The 25833-nt window shown below is 41.1% G+C and overlaps 1 pseudogene; it reads right to left on the bottom strand.

Annotated features, from left to right (window-relative positions):
* LOC136545968 (DNA topoisomerase 6 subunit B-like) overlaps positions 1–25466 on the bottom strand; it is a 33013-nt pseudogene extending 7547 nt beyond the window's left edge.
* Between the last annotated feature and the right edge of the window lie 367 nt (positions 25467–25833).

The following is a 25833-nucleotide window of genomic DNA, read 5'->3' as shown; positions in this document are numbered from 1 at the left end:
TTAATTATCTTAGCATGATTCTCAAGTTAACTAAGTCAAATATATCCATTTACAGAAACTGGTCCACAATTGATAGAAAACAGTCATTTCTGAAACCCAACTTTAAACAGCTGTAACTCTTAAACTACTTGGCCAAATGACACTAAATTTTAATAGAAGCTAGATACATGAATTATCTACAACTTTTGTATAAACAAGTTTCACAACAAAGCACATTATCATGAAGAACTTTGCTAAGTTCCCAGATCTGTCCATAAACCACATCGGCAAGAAAATAATTATTAACTTATGTTGCAAATACATAATTGGGCAAAACCAACTTTACCAACATGTCACACATAACTAAAGAACACCAGAAAACCTAGTGTCCATGACCAAATAAATTCTTTTAATGCATTTGTTAATTTATTTTAGATAACAAGGTGACTTAATGAACATATACCAAAAGTGCATAATAACTTCTACAAAAATTACAGTAGCTCACATATCCTCTCAATAGTCTACTGTACAAATTTCACTCCATTTAGATATGTATAGCAACCTCTATGAAAAAGACAAGTTGCTAAAGCAAGAATTCATGTGAGAGCAAGATAAACCAATAACTCACTCATACTTCATCCAATACTCATGAAATTTTTACCACACATCAACTATCACATGAGTAGCATGCCACAAAAATTTCACTTCATTTGAAGCCCTAGATCTACAGTTATGAAAAATAACAAATTCAACTAACATTACAACCTTACTGCACAAATCTATTTTTACTGCAAAATATTTAAACTAAAACATGCCATATTATAGATCCACTGCATAGATAATTTCACAAGGATTCCAAAAAGTCCTCATTTACTATTTTACGAATTTTCTACGATTTACTATGAATTTCCAAAATTCCTGCAAAATAATTACAAACCAGTCCTTATGGCACTATTCATCTGAGTCACTGACTTCGCAGTTAGAACCCTGACTTTCGTCGAATTTTTGTAGGAGGTCCCTGACGGGATTTTGAACAGGGAGGTCGTCGGGGCTCGCGGAATCCGGCCGGAGAGGCGGCAATTGATGGCGACGAGTAGTGGGGGAGCAACAGGGGGCCCTTGCGCACCCGCGGGGCTGCTCGGCTTAGCCCAAGGTGGCCCACGGCGGCTTGGCCACGCGTGGGCGCCGGCTGTGGCGGCGGCGGCTGGAGCTTCCACGGCTAGGGTGGCGGGTTGCGACGGCGAGCATGAGCACGGCGTGAAGGAGATGGCGGCGAAGTTGAGGGTGATGCTCGTGGGGAGTGAAAAAGCTAGGAGTGGCGAGAACGGCTGCGGCGGCGAGCACAGCGGCGGCGCCCATGGCGACCGTGCTCTGGCGTGCGTGAGCGCGAAGGAAAAATGCCAGGGAGGGAGAGTGGAGAGGAGAATGGGGACTGGGGCAGCTAAGGCGCTCGGTTGAAGCAGCAGGGGTGCGACAGCGAGGCCTGGCACGCGGCAGCGGCGGGGGTGCGCGGCGTCCATGCACGACGACCACGTCGACAAAGCGTCAAACACGTGGTGAGCGTCGCGGTGGGCAAGGTGGGAGCAGATTTGGGCCGCATCCGGGCCGAATCAGACAATGGGCCAAAAATGAAGTTTGCTCACCTCAGCCTACTCTACGTTTCTCATTTAAGGTGCCTGATCATTTGAGCTCTGTAACAGCGGGTAATTAAGCCTCAAAATGACAGTGTCAACATGTTGATAACGGTCACGGGAACTCACCTTTAGAGGTCAAAACTTGGTCAAACTCAGTGCAACTTTTTGCAGGCTCTTCTCCATAATATAACCTTCAACTTTTATTTTTGGACCAACTCAAGTTGCTTAACGAATTTCGGAGAACGCGGAATGCCAACGTCGTTGCTTAGCGAAATTCTAGACTTAGAATATTTCTAAGTGCTGAAATCAGCAGCAAATTTGATCTTGTGACCTCGATTTGACTTGCTTCCAAGATGATCTAGCTCTTAGTCCAAAAACAAAGTTTGTTCTACATGATATGGACTACAACTTTCATTTAAGGTCCAACCTCAAACTGGTATAGAACCTGCTATTCTACTTTGACCAAAGTAGGATCACGATGAAGCTTAAATTATCCTTTTTGATCCATTGGAGCATTTTCTTGGCATTTGCCCAACATGAACCTTTCATGACTTTTGTTGTAGAGTTCATCTAGAGTCATTTTGGCAAGGTTGCAAGGTTTGGTTGACATCTCATGTTCTCATTCACTTAATAGTGCAATTCAAGCACTTAGCAAAGTCATTCCAATAGGGATATAACTTATCATTTCATGTGACTTTTTGATTCCAAACTTCACGAAACTTTTCCATGGATCAATATAGATGGGTATTGATGTGAGACACATGGAGATATTCCAATAACACTAGCCAAGCATATATCTTGAAAAGGGGTCTATAGACGAGCAAAAGGTGCAATATCCAAGTTTAGGTTGGGGCTTGTTTCTATAGGTTTGACCTTGACATCTTCATCATCACTTAATATACCATGTTTTAGCTCAAACCCATTGCTTAACTGGTGGCAAACACCTGGGGTGTTACAGCCCTCACCCCTTAAAAGAATCGCGTCCTGAGATTCAGGACGAAAGATTTTTATGGAAGAGAGACATGCTACCAGTTTCCAATATCAGCGATAGCTTTAGGCTACTTAACTTCAGAGCATCAGAGAGGCTAATTTGGTCAAGACACTTTCTAATACTTGTCCTTTGTAGTAAGTTTTGTCTGAAGAATTTCCTTTGTTGGCCTTCATGAAGTATGGTTACTTTAGGAGGAATCCAAGATAGCAATGTCCTACGTACTTCGTCCTCGATGTACGAAGAGCGATACAAACGTAGACTAAATACTTGCAACATCTACTTCCCAAGTGGATATAGCACAGACCATATGGACTTTGCACTAGATGATAATCTTCTGAAGGATACTCGTTGCAATGGTTCCATGTGTGCAGTTCTCTTTCTCTGATAACAATATTGTATGGTCTGAGTCTACTGAGTGAGTGGTAAACGTAATAGCTGACTCTGTCGTTCTCGATGATCATTCCTTAGGGAGCCTTTGGATCCAGGTTGCAACAGGGATCTGGGTGGAATTTGATGCAACCTCTTGGGTAAAAACACATATAAGGTACCAAAGGCATGTCAGCATTGGAGAACCATTGACGTAGAAGGATGTTAGCGAGGCTTGGAGGACAACACAAGTTGCAAGTAATCACAAAACTAGGGACTAGTTCACTACCAAGTAGGTTAAGTAAAATTTGCCTTCGTGGTGCAGTTGCACAGCAAGTTGGTTGACTTGCATTGTAGCAAAACCAGCTTTCTTAAACTATATTAGACGTCGAGGCTTCCATTCTTTGGCCAATCAATATCTCAAAAACCATAATCTAAAAATCTATGGTTTGACACCTTTCCAATTACATTCGAATTGCACGGCACAATTTGACTTCTAGAACACCTTGACTGCTCACGCATTGCTGATCTAAGAGGGCAAAAGCAAGGCACATAGGGGTGCAATTAGTCTTCTCAAAGGTATGGAGGGTTGTCTAATCAGCAATATACCTACAAGTTGTAATTCCTTGGCATGAATTACAAACACAACCGTCTAATGCAAGGGATGATAGCAGTTACAGCGAAATTGTAGATTCTGTACCCTTTTATTTTCTATTCATATCTCACAAACTACGGCTCCCATATGCACAAAATTTGGTGGGCGGGTAGATCCATGGGTCTTCTAACTACTCACCAAAATCAACTCAAATGGACACCATTTGACCATCCAAACAATTCATCTACCAAAACTGTTGTGTTCTGAAATGGCAGCAAACCGAGCCGACAAGATATCTCTTAAATCCGATGTTTTACTCAACCAATACTCAAACCAACTTAAGACATTGAAGGGTCCTAAGCAAGGAATGAGATCACCAAGTTTGGGGTCAATCCAACTTCGTTTGAGTCACTAATCACCGGTTGAAGATAACCGGTTTAGTGCCACAAAATCTAAATAGATTTCGTGTCCTCCCTTTTCTTTGCTCCACATATTGAGGTGTGTGTTTGGCACTCTCTAATCTTTCTCATAGTAGCAGCAGCTTTTCTCTAGCCAAGGATGGAGGCTATAGTCTTCCTACCATGCTTCTTAGGTAACAATTTCCGTTGTTGATCTAGATATCAACTTGACGATGCACAAGCATTGGACTTGTGGCTGTTTTCACAGGGCACAAAACATTATTCCACCTGTAGGGCATTTCTACATTGATAAGGAACCCTTCCTATATATCCTTCGGCACTTCATCCAATAGAGTCCAGGCACATGTGTTAGTGGCACCTTGGGGCATAAAGATGCTGACTAAAAACTAGAGACATGCTTTCGCTAGCTCCTACCTAGCCGATACCACGTCTTGCACTATATACGTGATTGTCCAAGATGGAATTGACTTGATAGCACATTTGGAGAAGAAGTAGCACTTGCATTGTGGGGCTAGGTTTGCTGTTTCCTTGATCAACATTGTCCTGTGAGATCTGGCCTTCATAGTTACCAAATAGTTGTTACCTAACTGAAGACTAACTTTCCTACTGGTAACAAATCAGTTGTCCCTCAACACTAAAAAGGTTCCAAATCTTCACTCTTGATAATAAAAATTTTGGTCGAAGCCTACCGATGGTCGCCATTGAAGTCAGCAGAAAGGGGTCACACCAAAGAAGGTCGGTTCGTCTACGTGATCCTTATGCACCTAAAGATTGAGAACTTGGACAGGAATCTCATATATACTAGGTGACCTATTACAGCACATAATCTCCTGGTCCATTTATCATCCGACTGATAACTTGTTCAACCTTAAGTGTGGTGCACCTTTCTGATCCAATGAAAATGACATAAGTTGCTCACTAGATGATCGACGTCATTATAGGGACAGTCACGTCGAGCAGAGTCACTTGTCTACCCTCTTGCAGTCTGTTTATGTTCTTGTTAGTGACCTATTCTTCAAAGGTTAACCGTTGGACTACTCCAGCAGGAAGTCCTATTACATCTAGTTCGACATATAGATCTCTTGACATGATAAGGAGAGATAACCAAGGAAGAGCTCAAGTGAGAATAACATATTGGTGTAGTTCTATAATGGATCATGACTAGAAACCTCGATACCAGCGCGTGCCGAGCAGCACAACCTTGTGTGCGCACCCACAGGAGGCTCTCGGTTTCGTCGCGGCACCATAGATCGCTAATCGTGGCACCATTACTGAACATATAACCTACAAGAATTCTCACATGGCACAAATTGGGTTGCATAGGAGCAAACACTATGCGAAGGAGGGATAGCAAACAAAGGTAGTCACAAGGTTAGGAGTTAACAAGCAGAGAATCCAAAGATCAAAACACAACGCAAGAGAGCATAGCTTAATTGCCAAAGACAACTGAGCAGGGGACTTCTTGCCGAATTTCCATGTACGTCTTATGTCCACCCAAGTGATTACCAGATAAAGATTAACATGAGATTTGGTCTTATCGAGTAGCAACATGAGACCAAAACTGATAGACATCCCGAGACATGGGAAGGTTGGAGACAAAATAAACAAGATTCAAGGGACAGAGCCAAGGCACTGACTAAGGATTCAGTTGATAAGGCAACGACATGATCTGTGAGAAAAAGGTTCCAAAGCAGGGTAGATAGCGATTAGCGTTACACCAGATCATCAGATCTAACAAGGATTTTTGAGTAATGTCCTCCCACACATGAGCGGGACAACCACAAAACACGCGAGCAAATAAGGGGGCTAAGCTTGGGTCAAAAATCAAGCAAAGGCATGGATAAAAGTCTTCATAGCACAACGTTCAATGGCTAGCAACCACGTGTACAGGCTTAGGCTCCTAAGAGAGAACTTAATTGAAAATGACAACCATGAGATTGCCAAAACTTGGACGTGGTTCTAGGATAGCGCCCCTCAACACTCGTATGCTTACCGAGGACAAAAGGGGTGATAACTATAGCACTAATTAGATAACAAGCATACATACCCACCACTTGGCTAAACTAGAGGACATTATAGGTTAAGCATGTAACCACAATTATTTCTGGCAAGGCTAAGCACACACTTTTCTCAAGCACTTCTTATTCAAACAACATGGAACACGGCATTCTTGTTTAACTCCACACAAGGAAGATAGTGCAATACATCGACCACAAGTTACTTAGTACTTAGAACAAAGGAAGGGAAGCATATTTATGCACAAGCACAATCATGATGCATGCTCGTCCTATTCGTCCTCACGAAATTGCCAGCCTAAGGTGGCAATCACGTTCTATGTCGGTGGCATAACACGTACTCTCTCGATATATAGCTAGTCGTCAGCTACATTCAATCTACGCATTCGTGGTTAGCGTACCTGCAGGCAAATTCATTGCAACCTATTCCCTAAGAGATAAATAAGCGCATAATGAAAGCAGTAAACTAAGATACTTTCCATATATACATCCCCAGATATATACTTCGGTATCCATAGCTACCCGGTAGATATACCCACAATTAAGTACCTTCATATATACATGTGTGTAACATGTAAATATTCCAGTAACCACAGCTAACTCTCCCCTAGACCGACAGTTGGATGGTCATACTCTCACAACTCACACTTACCTGGGCGTAGAGGCAATTGATCCATACAGTACCATTCAAGCGAATGACATTCATACAATAGCACGTCGTATGGACGACGAAAGAAAAATTGCAATAAAGTACATCCCTTAAAGTTAGTACTTAGATAGCCACCTAATAGTCCTTAACTGGGCATAAAGGAAGATGTCGCTAGCATAGTTTTACAAATAAGTTTTGACAAATTTACCTGCAGCTAAAATTTTAGTTAAAATAGACCTTTTAAAACCAAAACTTAACTTTTAAAACTATGTACCTGACAGTATTATGCTTAATCTCGCTCTGATACCAGCTGTGACAGAACCGCCCAATTTATACAAGATCAAGTACGGTTGTCCCCGCTAACACGTTGACACACCCATACTTTCACTCATATAAACCCGGTAGTCCGCCGAGTGTCTCGAAAGACCTCGGTAAATCAACATCACAACCAAGATCGCGTGATTAAGCAAATACACATCACATACATCGGGTTGTAGCGGAAATAATATTACAAAAGGGTTAACAAATAATAATACAAGTTTGGGGTTTCAAAACTGCTTAGTGGAAACAACATAGCTTTCAAATGATTACATTAATATAAGTTCCAAATATATTGCTAGCTTAGTGACATCATCCGACAAAAGCATATAGATGAGAAGTAAGTATAGAATCACCGAGCCCACCGGTGGTTAGCCACCATCATCAACAGGTCGAGAACATCACCTGCAACAAGGTGGGATAAACCCTGAGTACTCGAATGTACTCAGCCAGACTTACCCGTCGTAAACCAGAAATAAAGTGACACCAAGGATTATGCAAGGCTTTCTTTAGTGGGCTAGCTAACTTATTTGCGAAAAGCATAAGCTATCATGAAGAAACCATTTTAAGTACTTTGCATCATCTTTATAATGACCTATCCATCTAGGTAAGCACATATACTATAGCAGTCACTTGATTAACCAATAACATCCAGTTACCAATTTAGATTTAGCATATTCCATACCATCCAGATAACCATCATTCTTCCATAATAATTACTACGATGAAGTAACTCGAGTCAAGTGCTCACTATCCAGGAGCGATGGCAATTCGAATCGATTCCTAACCAGCTGGTGATTTATTCCTTACACAAACCTCACTCACCCGCTAAAGTGAGATATTGATCACCGAGTCAACTTTCCAGGAATCTCAAGTTTGCTAGGAACCATATGTACCCGGGGGGCGACCGACTGCACTTTGGTCTTATCATCTCGCCCCCGTGTCCTACCACACCTGCTCCGGCACAGTGCGTTGCAGGCAATCTACTCGGCCCAAAAAATCTCTCAGCTTCGCGGTCGGAAGGTACTTTATCCGGCCAGCTAAATGTAAGGCATGCGTTCAACATGACTCGAGGCCCAACAATGGTCGGTCCTTAATCGACACAGACGGAAACTAACAGCACCCCAGAACCCTGTCTGGTTGCCTCTAACTTTTTCCGTCCGGTCTCCAATTATCCATCACACATGGTTAATTCCAGGATAGCATTCTTTCCATAGCTAAATTCTTCCAGTAACCACCTATAAATGTAGGTGACCGGATATCACCGATCGCTACCGGTCTAAGCAAGGCTAAGCAGTTATTCGATCCTGACCTAACAGGGTAAAAAGGTAATAAGGTAGGCAAGGATAGTAATAAATGCATCAACGGTTTCAATCAACTCCTGCAACTTAATGCAACAATATATAACTCATATATAGAAAGAATTGCTTTTATAAATTAGGAGACTTATAATGCTCCGGGGCTTGCCTGGGATCCGCCACAATCAGTTCAGTTAGCTTGCACCATCCTGGTGACATCTCAGGTCCTAGCACTCGTTTAGTCCTTCCATCTTTGGGACAGATTCATAAAACACCGTCTTCGAGTTTGGCTCCAACATCACGTCCTTCACGTGGTTCATCTAGCGTACCTAGATAAGATGCAATATGCAAGTGCATAAATATGAAGAATAGTACCCTAAGACACATCACAAAATAGCAAGCAAGACAAGCATAGTTTACACTAACACACTTAAGTACTTTGCGATGCTTAACTTAAACATCACACAATCTATTATGTTAAGATGGCAAAGAAGACGACAACACCAAACATGACACAAGTTTCCCAAGATCTCAGGTGCTCTAACTCAGTCATCATTCAAGGCATAAGTCACACTTAACAATATACAAGCAAACACTATAATTGGAATCTGCCAATTTCTAGACATGCAAACATCAGCTACAAGATTTAGCTATAACTGGAGTTACACAAATCCAAATGACTTGCAAGAAGACATTATGGAAAGCTTATGAAATTTTCTAGAATTCATATTTAATTATCTTAGCATGATTCTCAAGTTAACTAAGTCAAATATATCCATTTACAGAAACTGGTCCACAATTGACAGAAAACAGCCATTTCTGAAACCCAACTTTAAACAGCTGTAACTCTTAAACTACTTGGCCAAATGACACTAAATTTTAATAGAAGCTAGATACATGAATTATCTACAACTTTTGTATAAACAAGTTTCACAACAAAGCACATTATCATGAAGAACTTTGCTAAGTTCCCAGATCTGTCCATAAACCACATCGGCAAGAAAATAATTATTAACTTATGTTGCAAATACATAATTGGGCAAAACCAACTTTACCAACATGTCACACATGTCTAAAGAACACCAGAAAACCTAGTGTCCATGACCAAATAAATTCTTTTAATGCATTTGTTAATTTATTTTAGATAACAAGGTGACTTAATGAACATATACCAAAAGTGCACAATAACTTCTACAAAAATTACAGTGGCTCACATATCCTCTCAATAGTCTACTGTACAAATTTCACTCCATTTGGATATGTATAGCAACCTCTATGAAAAAGACAAGTTGCTAAAGCAAGAATTCATGTGAGAGCAAGATAAACCAATAACTCACTCATACTTCATCCAATACTCATGAAATTTTTACCACACATCAACTATCACATGAGTAGCATGCCACAAAAATTTCACTTCATTTGGAGCCCTAGATCTACAGTTATGAAAAATAACAAATTCAACTAGCATTACAACCTTACTGCACAAATCTATTTTTACTACAAAATATTTAAACTAAAACATGCCATATTATAGATCCACTGCATAGACAATTTCACAAGGATTCCAAAAAGTCCTCATTTACTATTTTACGAATTTTCTACGATTTACTATGAATTTCCAAAGTTCCTGCAAAATAATTACAAACCAGTCCTTATGGCACTATTCATCTGAGTCACTGACTTCGCAGTTAGAACCCTGACTTTCGTCGAATTTTTGTAGGTCCCTGATGGGATTTTGAATTGGGAGGTCGTCGGGGCTCGCGGAATCCGGCCGGAGAGGCAGCAATTGATGGCGACGAGTAGTGGGGGAGCAATAGGGGGCCCTTGCGCACCCGCGGGGCTGCTCGGCTTAGCCCAAGGTGGCCCACGGCGGCTTGGCCACGCGTGGGCGCCGGCTGTGGCGGCGGCGGCTGGAGCTTCCACGGCTAGGGTGGCGGGTTGCGACGGCGAGCACGAGCACGGCGTGAAGGAGATGGCGGCGAAGCTGAGGGTTATGCTCGTGGGGAGTGAAAAAGCTAGGAGTGGCGAGAACGGCTGCGGCGGCGAGCACAGCGGCGGCGCCCATGGCGACCGTGCTCTGGCGTGCGTGAGCGCGAAGGAAAAACGCCAGGGAGGGAGAGTGGAGAGGAGAATGGGGACTGGGGCAGCTAAGGCGCTCGGTTGAAGCAGCAGGGGTGCGACAGCGAGGCCGGGCACGCGGCAGCGGTGGGGGTGCGCGGCGTCCATGCACGGCGACCACGTCGGCAAAGCGTCAAACACGTGGTGAGCGTCGCGGTGGGCAAGGTGGGAGCAGATTTGGGCCGCATCCGGGCCGAATCAGACAATGGGCCAAAAATGAAGTTTGCTCACCTCGGCCTACTCTACGTTTCTCATTTAAGGTGCCTGATCATTTGAGCTCTGTAACAGCGGGTAATTAAGCCTCAAAATGACAGTGTCAACATGTTGATAACGGTCACGGGAACTCACCTTTAGAGGTCAAAACTTGGTCAAACTCAGTGCAACTTTTTGCAGGCTCTTCTCCATAATATAACCTTCAACTTTTATTTTTGGACCAACTCAAGTTGCTTAACGAATTTCGGAGAACGCGGAATGCCAACGTCGTTGCTTAGCGAAATTCTAGACTTAGAATATTTCTAAGTGCTGAAATCAGCAGCAAATTTGATCTTGTGACCTCGATTTGACTTGCTTCCAAGATGATCTAGCTCTTAGTCCAAAAACAAAGTTTGTTCTACATGATATGGACTACAACTTTCATTTAAGGTCCGACCTCAAACTGGTATAGAACCTGCTATTCTACTTTGACCAAAGTAGGATCACGATGAAGCTTAAATTATCCTTTTTGATCCATTGGAGCATTTTCTTGGCATTTGCCCAACATGAACCTTTCATGACTTTTGTTGTAGAGTTCATCTAGAGTCATTTTGGCAAGGTTGCAAGGTTTGGTTGACATCTCATGTTCTCATTCACTTAATAGTGCAATTCAAGCACTTAGCAAAGTCATTCCAATAAGGATATAACTTATTATTTCATGTGACTTTTTGATTCCAAACTTCACGAAACTTTTCCATGGATCAATATAGATGGGTATTGATGTGAGACACATGGAGATATTCCAATAACACTAGCCAAGCATATATCTTGAAAAGGGGTCTATAGGCGAGCAAAAGGTGCAATATCCAAGTTTAGGTTAGGGCTCGTTTCTATAGGTTTGACCTTGACATCTTCATCATCACTTAATATACCATGTTTTAGCTCAAACCCATTGCTTAACTGGTGGCAAACACCTGGGGTGTTACAACCACCCAGCGTCCGGTCGATTCCAGAGAGGTCCAATTCCTCTGGAATCGCGACCGGACGCATCCGGTGGTCCATGACCGGACGTAGGCAGGGTCCGGTCAGTTGCCTTGAACGCCATGTAGATCGACCGGACGCTGGAACCCTTCCTGACTAGACGCTCAAACGCAGAGTCCGATCACTCCTTCAACTTCTGTTCACCTCCTGTGAACTGACCGGATGCTGGACAGCAGAGTCCGGTGCAACGTCCGGTCACTCTTTTCCCGCAAATCTTCAATGTTCCTCCGCGCTGCCGGTTCTCAATCAAGTCCCAACTTAAATAAGATCTAAATAAACACCAATTGAGACTGATGTGAGTGACCTCTCTCAAACCCTCAAGTTTTTTAAAATATTTTGCCTTAGGCTATAATTCATTTTAAGAAAATAGGCAATAAGAGGGCAAATGGAACAAAATGACAAAACAACATCTATGCATATGCAATACTTTGTAAGTAAATCTAGTTGCTTGTCAAGTTTGATCCAATGTTAAGCTTCTTCACACGCTTTTTGGCGGTTATCTTAATCATGTTAGACAAGCCCTATATGCATTACCAAAAATCAAACATGTTGTAAATTACAATGAATGTAAGGGACAACACAAGCTCAATTTTTAGTGAAGTTACTAAAATCAAGTACATTGAGCTCATTTCGCAATCTACAAAATGTAGCCTCATCTAGCGGTTTAGTGAAAATATCCGCTAATTGATCTTCAGTTCTTACACCTTCTAGTGATATATCATTTTTAGCAACATGATCTCTTAGAAAGTGATGGCGGATATCTATGTGCTTGGTGCGAGAGTGTTGAACTGGATTATTTGCAAGTTTTACCGCACTTTCATTGTCGCACAAAAGAGGTACCTTTTCTAGAACTACACCATAGTCTAGCAAAGTTTGTTTTATGTATAATATTTGTGCACAACAAACACCCGCGGCAATGTATTCCACTTTAGCGATGGACAAAGCCACACTGTTTTGTTTCTTGGAGGACCAAGACACAAGTGATCTACCAAGCAAATGGCACCCTCCAGATGTGCTTTTTCTATCAACTTTGCAACCGGCATAATCCGAATCGGAATAGCCAACTAATTCAAATATAGCTCCTTTGGGATACCAAAGGCCAATACTTGGTGTGTGTTTAAGATACCTAAGGATTCTTTTTACGACAATTAAATGTGTTTCCTTAGGATTAGCTTAAAATCTAGCACACATACACACACTAAATATGATGTCGGGCCTATATGCGGTTAAATATAAAAAGCTACTAATCATGGAACAGTAGAGAGTTTGATCAACCGGGTTACCTCCTTCATCTAGGTCGAGATGTCCATTGGTAGGTATTGGTGTCTTGATTGGCTTACATTCATGTATCTTGAATCTCTTGAGAAGATCTTTTATGTATTTCTCTTGAGAGATTCTTTCATTTGCTTGACTTGAAAACCAAGAAAGAATGTAAGCTCACCAATCATGGACATCTCGAACTCCTTCGACATCAATTCACCAAATTCTTTGTATGAGTCTTCATTTGATGATCCAAAGATGATATCTTCAACATATACTTAACAAATGAAGATATACCCATCAAGCTTCTTAGTGAATAGTGCAGTGTCGACTTTCCCAATGGTGAAGCCCTTCTCAATAAGGAAGTCCCGAAGACGGTCATACCAAGCTCTTAGGGCTTGCTTAAGCTCATATAGTGCCTTGGACAACCTATAAACATGATTAGGATATCTAGAGTCTTCAAACCCGGGAGGTTGATGAACATAGACTAGTTCATTAATAAAGCCATTTAAAAATGCATTTTTCACATCCATTTGATATAGTTTTATTTCATGATGTGATGCATATGCAAGTAGGATACGGATGGCTTCTAGTCTTGCAACCGGTGCAAAAATCTCTCTAAAATCTAAACCTTCAACTTGGGAGAACCCCTTTACAACTAGTCTTGCCTTGTTCCTCACAACAACACCTTGATCATCTTGCTTGTTACGGAACACCCACTTTGTTCCAATGACTCTTGCACCTTTTGATCGCTCTTCAAGAGTCCAAACTTCATTGCGAGTGAAGTTGTTCAACTCTTCATGCATGACATTTATCCAATCCAGATCTTTAAGAGCTTCTTCTACCTTGGTAGGCTCATAGCAAGAGACAAAAGAGTGATAAGTAATAAATGAAGTAAGTTTTGGAGATCAAGTCATTACACCCTTTGATGGACTCCTTATGATGAGATCTTGTGGCTGATCTTGTAGGAGAGATGTATTTCTTCTATTGACCACTTAAGGAGGAGATTGTGGAGCATTAACATCTTGTGCTTGTACCACCATTTGCTCATGGGAGACATGAGTGTCTTCATTTTCTACTCTCCTATCTTTTTCGTCATTTTATGGTACATTTGATGAAGAGAGTGAATTTATCACTTGTACATAATCTTCATCATCTTTAGGCTTGATGTCTCCAACCAAAATATTCTTCATAGCATTCCACAATGGTTCATCACCTACATCATTAAATTTCTCATGTGCTCCTTGGGAGCCGTTAGATTTATCAAATTCCATATCATATGTTTCTTCAACTAAGCCAGTGGCATGATTAAATACTCAATATGCTTTGGACTTTGATGAGTAACCAACAAGAAAATCAATATCACAACGTCTTTGGAACTTCCATAGGTGTTGCCGCTTCTTGTAGATGTAGCATTTGCAACCAAACACCCTAAAGAAGGAGACATCCGGCTTCTTCCCATTGAGCAACTCATAAGGTGTCTTGCCAAGAAACTTTTGAAGGAATAGGCGGTTTGATGCATAGCATGCGGTGTTGATTGCTTCCACCCATAGAGCTTCAGGAATGTTGTACTCATCTAGCATTGTCCTTGCACGAGTGATCAAAGTCCAGTTCTTCCTCTCAACTACACCATTTTGTTGAGGAGTATAAGTTGCGGAGACTTCATGCTTGATCCCAACTTCATCACAATAAGCTTCAATGTTTATGTTGTCAAATTCTTTTTCATTGTCACTTCTTATCTTCTTGAGCTTCACTTCAAATTCATTTTGAGCTCTCTTGGCAAACTTCTTGAAGCAAGATGCAACTTCGGATTTGTCATGAAGAAAGAATACCCTTGTGTACCTTGAATAGTCATCAATAATCGCAAGACAATAGAGATTCCCTCTCAAACTCTTGTATGTTGTTGGTCCAAATAAATCCATTTGAAGGAGTTCAAGCACTCTAGTGGTTGACATGAAAGCTTTGGTTGGATGAGTATTTATAACTTGCTTGCTGGCTTGACATGCACTACAAAGCTTGTCCTTTTCAAACTTCACATCCTTCAACCCTCTCATCAAATCATTCTTCATAAGCTTCTTGAGTGAACTCATACCAACATGAGCAAATCTTCTATGCCATAGCCACCCAAGTGTTGTTTTGATGAATAGGCAAGTCTTCAAATTTATATCTTCAGAGGTGAAGTCCACTAGATATAAGTTATTGTATCTAAATCCATTGAATATCACTTGATTATCATCTACCTTAGATACAACAACCTCCTTCTCGATGAACAAGCATTGAAAGCCAAAATCACACAATTGTCCAACAGATAGTAAGTTGAAGCTCAATGAAGCAACATAGAGCACATTAGAGATGGAATGATCATTTAATATTGCCACTTTGTCCAATCCTTTAACCTTGCCCTTTGAGTTATCTCTAAATGTTATTTTCTCTTGTCCATCTACCTCTTCATCTAGTGAGGTGAACATATGAGGATCACCGGTCATATGTTGAGTGCAACCACTATCAATAATCCAATGACTTTCACCGGTCTTGTAGTTCACCTACACACAAGAGATTCAAGCTTTAGGAATCCAAACTTGTTGAGGGCCCTTCACCTTCTCAACAAGTGACTTAGCCACCCAAATCTTCTTAGGCCTATTCTTGTTAGGGGATCCTAAGAACATAACTTTTATTTTTTCACTAGAATCCTTTTTAAGCATGTAGTGAGCATTGAAGGCAAAGGGTCTAGCATGCTTGGGCAAAGGTTGTGGCGGTGGAGTTTGACACTCATGAGCAAAGTGGCCTTCTTGTCCACACTCAAAACATCTCTTTGGCTTTAGCTTTGGCTTTGATTGTTGTTGTTGAACTTGAGCCTTTTTCTTTTCTACACTTGCCACATATCCAATGCCACTTCTATCTATCTTTATGACGATGTTCATGAGTAGCTCACTTTAGAGATGCTTGCCTCTAGCAAACTTGCTCAATCCAATCTTGAGATGTTCTTTCTCCAACTTGAGCATCTTATTTTCTTCCTTTAGAGCATCATCTTTCTTCTCTTCCTTAAGCTTCTTGTTTTCTTCTTTGAGCTTCTCATTCTCAAAGATTAACTCTTTGTCATGATCAAGAGTTTCTAGCATAATGGTGTTGTGGCTTTTCATCTCTTCAAGATCTTTCATGAGCTTTTTATTTATGTTCTTAAGCTTGACATATTCATCATAGTCATTGCACTCAACCACTTGCTTGCCTTTGCCACTAGATCCTTGCTCAATGCTCTCATCAATTAAATCATCACATGATGTAGCTATATCAATCTTAACAGCATGGTTAGTAACATCATGTGGCTTATTTGGTAAAAATTCTTGAGCAATAACAAGAGTATCATGATTGATCTTAAGAGTTGTATATTCATCTTTTAGCTTATTGTGGCTAGTGATGAGCTCATTGTGCACCCACTCAAGTTTATCATGTTTATCTTTAAGCTGTTTCTTAGAAGATTTGAGCTCCTTGAGTTTGGATGATATAGCATCATTTGTTTCTCTAAGCTCAACATTAGCCTTTTCCAATGTATCGTATTTTGCTAAGAGTGAATTATTTTTAGCATCAAGCTTTTCATTTTTAGCTCTACTCTTTCTAATGATCTTAGTGTATTTTCTTAGTATTTTGACAAGATCATCATATGAAGGTGAATCATCATCATCGTTATCACTATCATCATCACTAGCTTGCTCATCATCACTACTATCATCACTATTAGTTACCTTGCGTTCACCCTTGGCCATAAGGCATAGGTGTGTAGAGGATGATGGCGATGGTGACGATGAAGATGGAAGATCAATAGCAATGGTGCCACCTTCTCATTGTCACTATCATCATCGGATGATCCACTAGATTAATCAATGTCCGTGAGCCAATCACCGACGATATAGACATTTCCACTATTCTTCTTGTGAAAGTCCCTCTTTTTGCCATCTCTCTTCTTGTATGGCTTGTTCTTCTTCTCATCTTCATCTTCATTACTTGAGTCATCTTTCTTGCTCTTTTTCTTGTTCTTGAACTTGTCTTTCTTAGGCTTGGGGCATTAATGTGCTAGATGACCAAGTTCACCACAATTGAAGCAATTCATTTCGGAGATTGGCTTTCTTCTAGAGCTTATGAAGAACTTCTTCTTGCCATCGAACTTGATGCCACTCTTATTTAGCTTCTTTAGCATCTTGGCGGCTTTCTTCACCATGAGAGCAAGATTTTCATCTTCATCTTCTTCATCACTTGCCCTCATACTCAAGTCTTGCTTTGCCTTTGTCTTGGCTAGCTTTGAATGCTAAGTCCTTCTCTTTCTTCTTGGTAGTGGATGAGTTATCTTGTGGCGTGATGTGCATGTATATCTCATGAGCATTGATCTTTTCTAAGATTTATGTCGGTGTAGCGGTGGAAAGATCACTTTGGTGTAGCACGGTCACAATATGCCCATATTTATCAATGGGGAGGACACTCAGGATCTTTCTCACAACGTCGGATGGTGATATTTGAGTAAGTCCAAGCCCATTGACTTCCTCTATAAGAAAATTCAAACGTGAATATATCTCATTAGCACATTCTTTGGGAAGCATCTCAAATGAATTTAGCTTTTTAATCACAAGATGATAGCGTTCCTCACGCTCACTCTTAGTTCCCTCATGGAGCGCACAAACGTCCAACCATAACGCATGGGCGTCTTTGTGATTCCTTACGCGGTTGAACACATCTTTACAAAAGCCTCTAAAGATGGTGTTTCGAGCCTTTGCATTCCATTTTTCATAATTAACTTCAACGCCTTATAAGTTAGTAGCATCCCGAGGTTTTGGGAAGCCTTGTGAGGCGGCTCTAAGTATACCGTCTACAGCTTCTAAGTACGTCTCCATGCAGATTTTCCAATATGAAAAGTCATCTCCCTCAAAGATAGAAGGTCTATCCCCGTGAGACATCTTGCTCTAAGCGATTAAGCTTAAAAATGTGAGCACGAGGCTCTGATACCATTTGAAAGGATCAAGATGCCCAAAAGAGGGGTGAATTGGACTAATTTTAAATTTTTTTGCAATAATTAAATCCTACGGTTGGTCTAATTAACCCCTTGTGCCTAGAAAAGTGTTTCTATTAATCTCACGTACAACGGACTTACAACCTATGTTCTAAACTTACTCTAGCATGGCAATTCTATGAATGTAAAGACAAGTATTGAATTGCCCAAAATAAATGCTCAAAGTAAATAGAGAGAGAGAAATGCGATGATGTTTTGCCGAGGTATCGGAGAGTCGTCACTCCCCACTAGTCCTCGTTGGAGCACCCGCACAAGGGTGTAGCTCCCCCTTGATCCGCGCAAGGATCAAGTGCTCTCTACGGGTTGATTCTTCGACACTCCGTCGCGGCGAATCACCCAAAACCGCTCACAACTTGAGTTGGGTCACCCACAAGCTCCGTCGGGTGATCACCAAGCTCCCAATCACCACCAAGCCGTCTAGGTGATGGCGATCACCAAGAGTAACAAGCACGAACTCTCACTTGACCACACGAAACCTAATGAGAACGGTGGATGCACACTTTGCTACTCTTGATTCACTAATGAGGCTACTCTCTTGGATTCACGAATCTCAATCACCTCACTAGGACCTTGCTCTTCTTGGCACTCACAGACGTGTTTCTCAGCTGTTGGAATGAGCAAAAGTTACTCCACACACGAGTGGAGCTTCTATTTATAAGACAGCCTGAAAAACGAACCGTTATGAGCTTCTGCGGGGTGACCGGACGCTCCGGTCATGCTGACCGGATGCTCCGGTCAGTTCAACCCGCAAACCAGTGTTTAAGTGTTGACCGGACGCTGGCAGGGTCCGATCACCACTGACCGGACGCGTCCGGTCGCATTAAACCCTCATTGGATGCTTACTGTACTTGACCGGACATTGGATCCTCAGGGTCCGGTCAGTATTGACCGGACGCGTCCGGTCGTAGATTTCCTTCTCTGGAACCTTACTGGAGTCGATCGGATGCTGTCTCTCAGCGTCCGGTCACTTGACCACTCCATCGTCCGGTCGCACCGAACGCAATCTCCTTGATCAAATGTACTGACCGGACCCTGCGGCCAGCGTCCGGTCGCACCGGAGCCAGCGTCCGGTCAGCATTTAACCCTCCATTCACTTCCAACTCTCGAACATATGTGAATGAAGTTTGCTCCATAGGATCATAAGGCTGTTGTGGAGCTACCTAGTGCTTGTTTTAACAAGTGTGCACTACACCTAACTCACTAGACTCACCTAGGTCAAGCTACCCGTCCATACCCTCCTTAATAGTACGGCCAAAGGAAAAACAAAGTCCTAAACTACTCTAAGTGTCTCTCCAACTCCAATCGACACTTAGAACTAGTCGTCCTTAACCTTGTCGTCCATCCTTTGAAAACCGAAACGATTTCCATCGTAGGGGCATGACCACCTCGATTGCCCAATCCATCTCCATTACCATGACCTAACTTAATTGCCTCTGCAAAACACACGTTAGTCATAGTAATCTTGTATTGTCATTAATCACCGAAACCCAACAAGGGGCCTAGATGCTTTCAACCTCCTCAGAATTTACCTTCTCATGGAGTTCCTCATCTTCCTTATCATAGCGTGGCCGTTTTGGGGAGATTGATCTGTAATTTCGCCCTGTTTGGCAGGACTTATTGCTGCTGCGGCTGATTTATAGGGCTGATTTGTTGTGAGAGAAAAACACTATTCCCATAGCTGAAAAGTAGGGCTGATACTGGCTGATAAGCTCAAGCAAACAGGGCCTCTACCAGAGTTTCCATAATCGCTCTTGCAACATCAGGAATATATCTGTAAATATAAAATAGTAAAATAAGATAAAAATGCATACAATTTGGGAGAACTTTGTGTCAGTGTGAAGCAGCATGTGACTCATTTTGTTCATAACAAATTCATTATCACAGAATGTAGCTTTTTCTACAAATACTGGTAAGGATTAGGGAAGACCAGTTTTAGTCCCAGGAGTTTACGTTGTCAGCCTGAATGCCAGTAGTGACACTATATACCAACCAATATCAGCATTGAACAAGTATTATTGAATGTGTGGTTCAGTACAGCTTCAAAAACAGGAGCTTTGCTATAATTCTAATTATATACAACACTCTGACCCCCAAAGTAGAAAGTAGAAACTACCTGTTCAGGTTCCTTTTCCTGTCCTGCCGCTCACGAGCCTGAAGTTTCTTCACAATCTTAGACTTCAGTTGAAGACAGCACTGCTTCAGGGCTGACTGAAGGTGCAGGAGGATGATTAATGTGTGGCCTTACAGACACAGTTAATCAGGGAAGTTCGAATGTACCTTAACAGCAGATGATATTTCAGTTATGTCATCCCCAATGTACTCCTTTCCAGTTCCTTTGAAAGGTATCTTTGTACTTACAATGCTCACAAAGACACCAATCTTATCTTGCTGATGATTAATTTTGTAGCTGCTCCAACTAAAAATCAGGATGGGGAAAGGTATATAATAGGTAGAACATCTGATACTAATGATACACTAACCAAGCTAAAAAAAACTCACGGGATCCTTTTTAGAGCAGTTCTTGTGATGACATCAGCACCTTGTTCAAAAAGAAGCGGTATTCTGTTTGCAAACCTAAAAATATTTAGACCCTGAATGAAACAAAGATAACAATATAAGAATTTTAATCCCAGTAGAATCATGTAGTGATATCTTGTCAGTTACTCCCTCCGTCCGTAAATAGAAGGTGCAACTCCTCCAGCACCAAGAGTCCAAGACCAATAAACGATCTCGTTTACGTGTGTTCCAAGGAGAGCGTTTTGGATGTCGCGCAAGCATGCATGCAGGAATGGCCAGCCCATTCACTCCATGTGTGAGAGAGAGAGCATGCATGCTCTGTGAGTAACGGTCTGTGCATGCGGCGAGGGAGGAGGGAGGCGATGACGTTAGCAGGCACAGCAGTAAATGTTGCATGAAGTGGTTACGCCTTCTATTCACGGACAGAGGGAGTAAAAAGCAAAGGATGGAAAGAACATTCCCCATAGTTGGAGCTCAATGTAATACTGACAAACAATTATGTTTGCTCCTTAAAAGTTTCGCCATCAAATCAATGAAGTGGAAGAACTCAGTGAATCTAAAAGTGCAAGCAGCTATTAGTGTTTAAATCAGATATGCCCAGGTCTCAACAGATAGCCAAAATTGCGAGTTCTCATTCTTCCAATTTTTAGAGTGGTGAAATTCATAAATTCTAACATTTTTCTTTTTTTGCAGGCCAGGCCATTCTAGGAGTTTAATTCAGTATAGTATCTCAGACAGAAAGAAACTACCCTGGGAAATTTAAAAATGTTAGCATCAAATAAGACAGGAAATCAAATAGGAGTAATCAACTATCATGATCTTTACAATAACTACCATCACAAATTGAATATTGGGAATAATCCTGTGTCTAGGTGCATGCTAGTGTCTAGGTCCATAGCCTTAACTTTAGCTTAACTTCAGCATGAAGTAATAACAGTAATAGAGGCTAATTGTGTAATATTCTGCTTTAATTACAAGGCTATCACAGCCTAAAATGTAGCTCACGGCTGCCTATACGTATAGGAGAGAAAATCAGAAAGACTAAGTCATTCCAGCCACAAACCCGCTTTGTTCGTGTGTATGAGAGTTCCTGGTGATCTGTTTGGGGGGCTATTTGCCTATCATTGAAAATGGCTGGAACCACAAAGGACAAACAAAATACATGTTTCTACAATCTTTTTTAACAGAATAAATAAAAGCATAAATGTTGCCGTACAGAGTAAAACTTGAAGTATTTCCTTACTTGTTTAACATCTTTTCCACCAATGCTTATCCCAGCTTCAACAATAAATGGGTGACCTTCAAAAACCTGAGGGCTGAACGGAGGACAACATTTAAGTTATTAGTTTGTTCAAATATGCAGTATTGAAATCCCTTATGGAGTTCAATCTGGTTAAAAATGATATACCTGTTTGCATGTGTTGCAACCATATCAGGGTGCAACTCTTTTATGATACCCAGGCGTAAATTATATTCACCTGCAGGACTAAGACACTATAGAATTGGTTGATTTTGATACCACAATGACCACTTGCACATATGAAAGCAGCCAAAGAATAGCTGAGAAATAAAGGAGGTAGGGAATGCATACATTGCCACTGGGATCATCAAACTTAGCCTGCCTAAATAATTGATGTATTCGAACTAATTGCTGAGAAGTAAGGCTCTTAACTGTCATTTTTGGACTGAAATCAGGTCCCATCTCCCCTACCAAATCAAAAATATGTTATATTAAAACATAGAACTGATAACAAGAATAGTAAAGCCTAGATACAGAGTAATACAAAAGTACATAACAACAATACAACTACATTTTTAGCCCAAAACAAGTTAGGATTTGTAAATAATTTTAGTGGAGAGTAGAATACTTTGAAAAAGCAACATTAGAGACATAACTGAAACTCAGAACCATAAACAGCAAGACAAAGATCAAACTGCCAAAGGAAGCTTTACTTCACGATCGCAAAAGATTCTATTCTAGAAAATTGGACTATAGTGGTCCATGATGTGTTGAAAACAGATAGAAACTATATTCACTTAGTTATTTTTTTTTGTTTCAATAACCAGGTCAGCCACAATGCATATCATACAACTCACCAATTAAACGTTCAGCATGTGGTTTGCTTATATTCACGAACTCATGTTGTAGAAATTGTAAAAGATTTTGCTTTGTAGTCTCTGCAACTAAGCGTTTTATCAGTAACAAATCGACCGCAGATGGGTGATGCTTTGTTTGAAGTGGAACAGGAGGCATAACATCTGTCCGGCGTGCAAACTTTATTGTTAAGTTTTTGCTGCAGGAAACAAATTCATTCATGAGAAAATGGCAACAGCTTTCGCACAACATAAATAACCATAAATGAAATGCTTACTCTGCTGCATCAGATAGAAATTTAAAAAGGAACTGAGCATATGGCGTGATGACTGCCATCTGACGCATATAATGGAGGATCTTTGACTGCACGAAAGAGATCACTTGATTAGCTTTACAGCACAATTCCTTGTTTCAAATGTTCCAAAAACGTGCTACTCACATGATGAGTTGTCCAATTTCCCTCAATTATAACTTCAATCTCTGCCCCATGCCAGTGAGTTTTGTTCTCTCTTTTCTCATGTAAATGAACATGAGGGATATTTCTGAGAAGTGGAATACACCAAAATGGGTCATGGTAAAGGTAAACTGCAGAAGTTACCAAAGTGACATAAATAGAGACAAAATGCAATATCACGTCAGTACGTGTGTTGAACAGACACACGAGCCAACAAGCTGTACTTACTTATGAATATCTATGTCCAGGAAGTATAGTTCTGGCGTTTCATCGACGACTTAATTTCAATAGGAAGTCCTGTACTCATCTTTGACCATATAAGTGCCTGTTCTAGTCCACAATTATAATGTAAACAAAACATTAGAGCCAGTAAAACAATAATAATCCATGAGAATACTATAGGTCACATGTTTATTGTCATAAGCTATTTTACAGAGGCAAAACACGATGGGTATCTCTTAGACATGGGATAGGTTAAGCAAAAGAATACCAACAAATTTGAAACAACAAACAAGAGAACAAACTATATAGATCACTTAAAAGGTATAATCAAAGTGAAAGAAAAGGATGATTATGCCAACTGCAAACAAGTTGCTATTATGATTGTAATAACATTTTACATTAGTTATGATGCAAGTTTTACATGGCTATGTAGAAATGAAATAAAAGTATCATGACAAACAGCATAAGATGAGTAATGCTTGGTTTGTACACTGGCACTACCCAATCCAAACCCAAAGACAGTCATGCCCAAGCAAAAGAAAGAAAACAATTTCAACATTTCATGATAATGCAGAAATCAACTAACTGTTTGCATTCATTCTTATCTATCAAAAAGATACAAAACAATAGTTCACAACAGCATACAATTTAGAAAGCTTCTTCTCAACAGCGTACACAAAGAAGTTTACCATTTTAGCACCGAGTCCAAATTTTCCACGTGTTTGCCTCAAACCATACTTTGTGCCTGACAAAACTGCACCAAATGTAAATAACTCCAATGATATTGGGCATCATGGTACTATCTCCTCTCCAAGCAAGAAAGGATCAAATTGTTTGGATTCAGCATTTATGGATTAAAGATACCATTAAAAACCTACCTCTCCCAAGCATATTTGGGATATCACCATGTAGCATACCTCTACCATTATCCTGCATCCACAGGGGGGAGGGGGGTGGATTAGTCAAGATCAAAAGTAAGAAAATATATTTTCATCGGATATATCACATTGTCACGGCAATACCTTGCAAGTCACTTTGAAAAGTGCAGCCTTGCCCCGACCTTTTCCTCGAACAGATCGAGCCTCCTTAACTTTCTTCCCAAGTGCAGCGTTTTTAGCTTGAGTTTCTTGGAAACGTGCTTCCTTGGCCAGGCGTTTCTAAGTATTGTGAAATCATACAACTTTATCAGACTTAAAATTACGAATAATACAAAGAGGTAAGTTTGTGAAGTCACAACGCCTCTCAATACATCCACAATGTTCAAACTAATACAAACCTAGGTGCTCATCTTACCTCACGATCCTTTTCTGACTCAAAATCATCATATAGTGCCTCGTCAACACGCTGTCGATCCTCTAGCCCTATCATTGTGTTGAACTTGGTCCTTGTGATCTCTTCTCTGACAAGGATATGGCAAAACAAAGTTATGGGGCACTGTCCCATACTGCAAAATAGAAAAGACAACAAAGAATACATTTGGGGATTACTTACATTGTAATCTCTATATCAGGGAGCTCTGATATGGATTCGGCGGAATCAAGGGCATTCTCAACTAGCTCCGGGGTGTACAGGGATTTACCAGGCTGACCAGCACCATTACATCAGTATCTCTGTGAAATAATGACTACGATGGTATCTGATATATTTCCTCCCCAAAAGTGTACTACAACTAGAATGAGTAATATCCGTGAATCAAAACAATAGTTGATAGTTTCTGTTGTTCCCCACTGTCAGATGTGGTCTAAGTTTAATTTCTAGATTACATTGCGCTTGAACCAGGAGGAAAATAAAGAAATGATACTGTCTGTCGACAAGATAGTAGGGCACCTGCATCTAGCTAAATTTCCAAACGGGCGACATCTAGATGTTGCGCTCAAATCGGCTAAAAGTCCTTATACAACAACTCACATTGTCAAATCCGGGAATGTTCTTGTTCTCCGCAAAGAATTCGGCGGGCGATTCTGCAGGAGAAACCCCAGAAAATATACAAAATGCATAAGATAAACCGACCCAAAAAAACGAAATTCTTAATGAGAAAGGGGAACGGGGAGGGAGCTCACTCTGCTTGAGGAGGCTGCTCTCCTTGGCCGACGCCTTGGGGTGTAACACCCGTGGCCGCCGGCGTCAAGACGTCGACGTGAGCACTACAAATGAGTGATGACACAGATCAGCGATGAACGCCGGCGAGGGAAGTCCCTGCTTTAGCGTGTTTGTGTTTACTTTTCTTCGGTCCCGTTTCTCTTACAGAGTTCTGGCATCTGTACGCCGGTAACAAGACACTGGCTTAGGGCCCACATGACAGACACGGAGTAAGCAAACAATGAAAAACAATGAAAAATATGTCAAACCAATAAGATGACGTCTTGTGCCTGCGGTGTCACCTGTGAAGCTTGTCCTAAGCTGGAGCATCAGGAAAGCGTTGCCTGGAAACATGATAATATTCCCATGTTGCAGTAGATGGATGCAGACCAGTCCAGATAACATTGACTTGAGGAATGGCTGTGTTTCCTTTCTTGACCAGACGCCCGTCAATGATCTTGTCTGGTACAGCTGCTGCAGCTGCCAAGTCTGTAGTGACTGGTAGTGTCTCAAACATCGGAGTGTAGTATGGCAC

This window comes from Miscanthus floridulus, chromosome 3, assembly GCF_019320115.1.
Source record: "Miscanthus floridulus cultivar M001 chromosome 3, ASM1932011v1, whole genome shotgun sequence".
Classification (NCBI taxonomy): domain Eukaryota; kingdom Viridiplantae; phylum Streptophyta; class Magnoliopsida; order Poales; family Poaceae; genus Miscanthus; species Miscanthus floridulus.
This window is presented reverse-complemented; position numbering and strand designations above follow the sequence as displayed.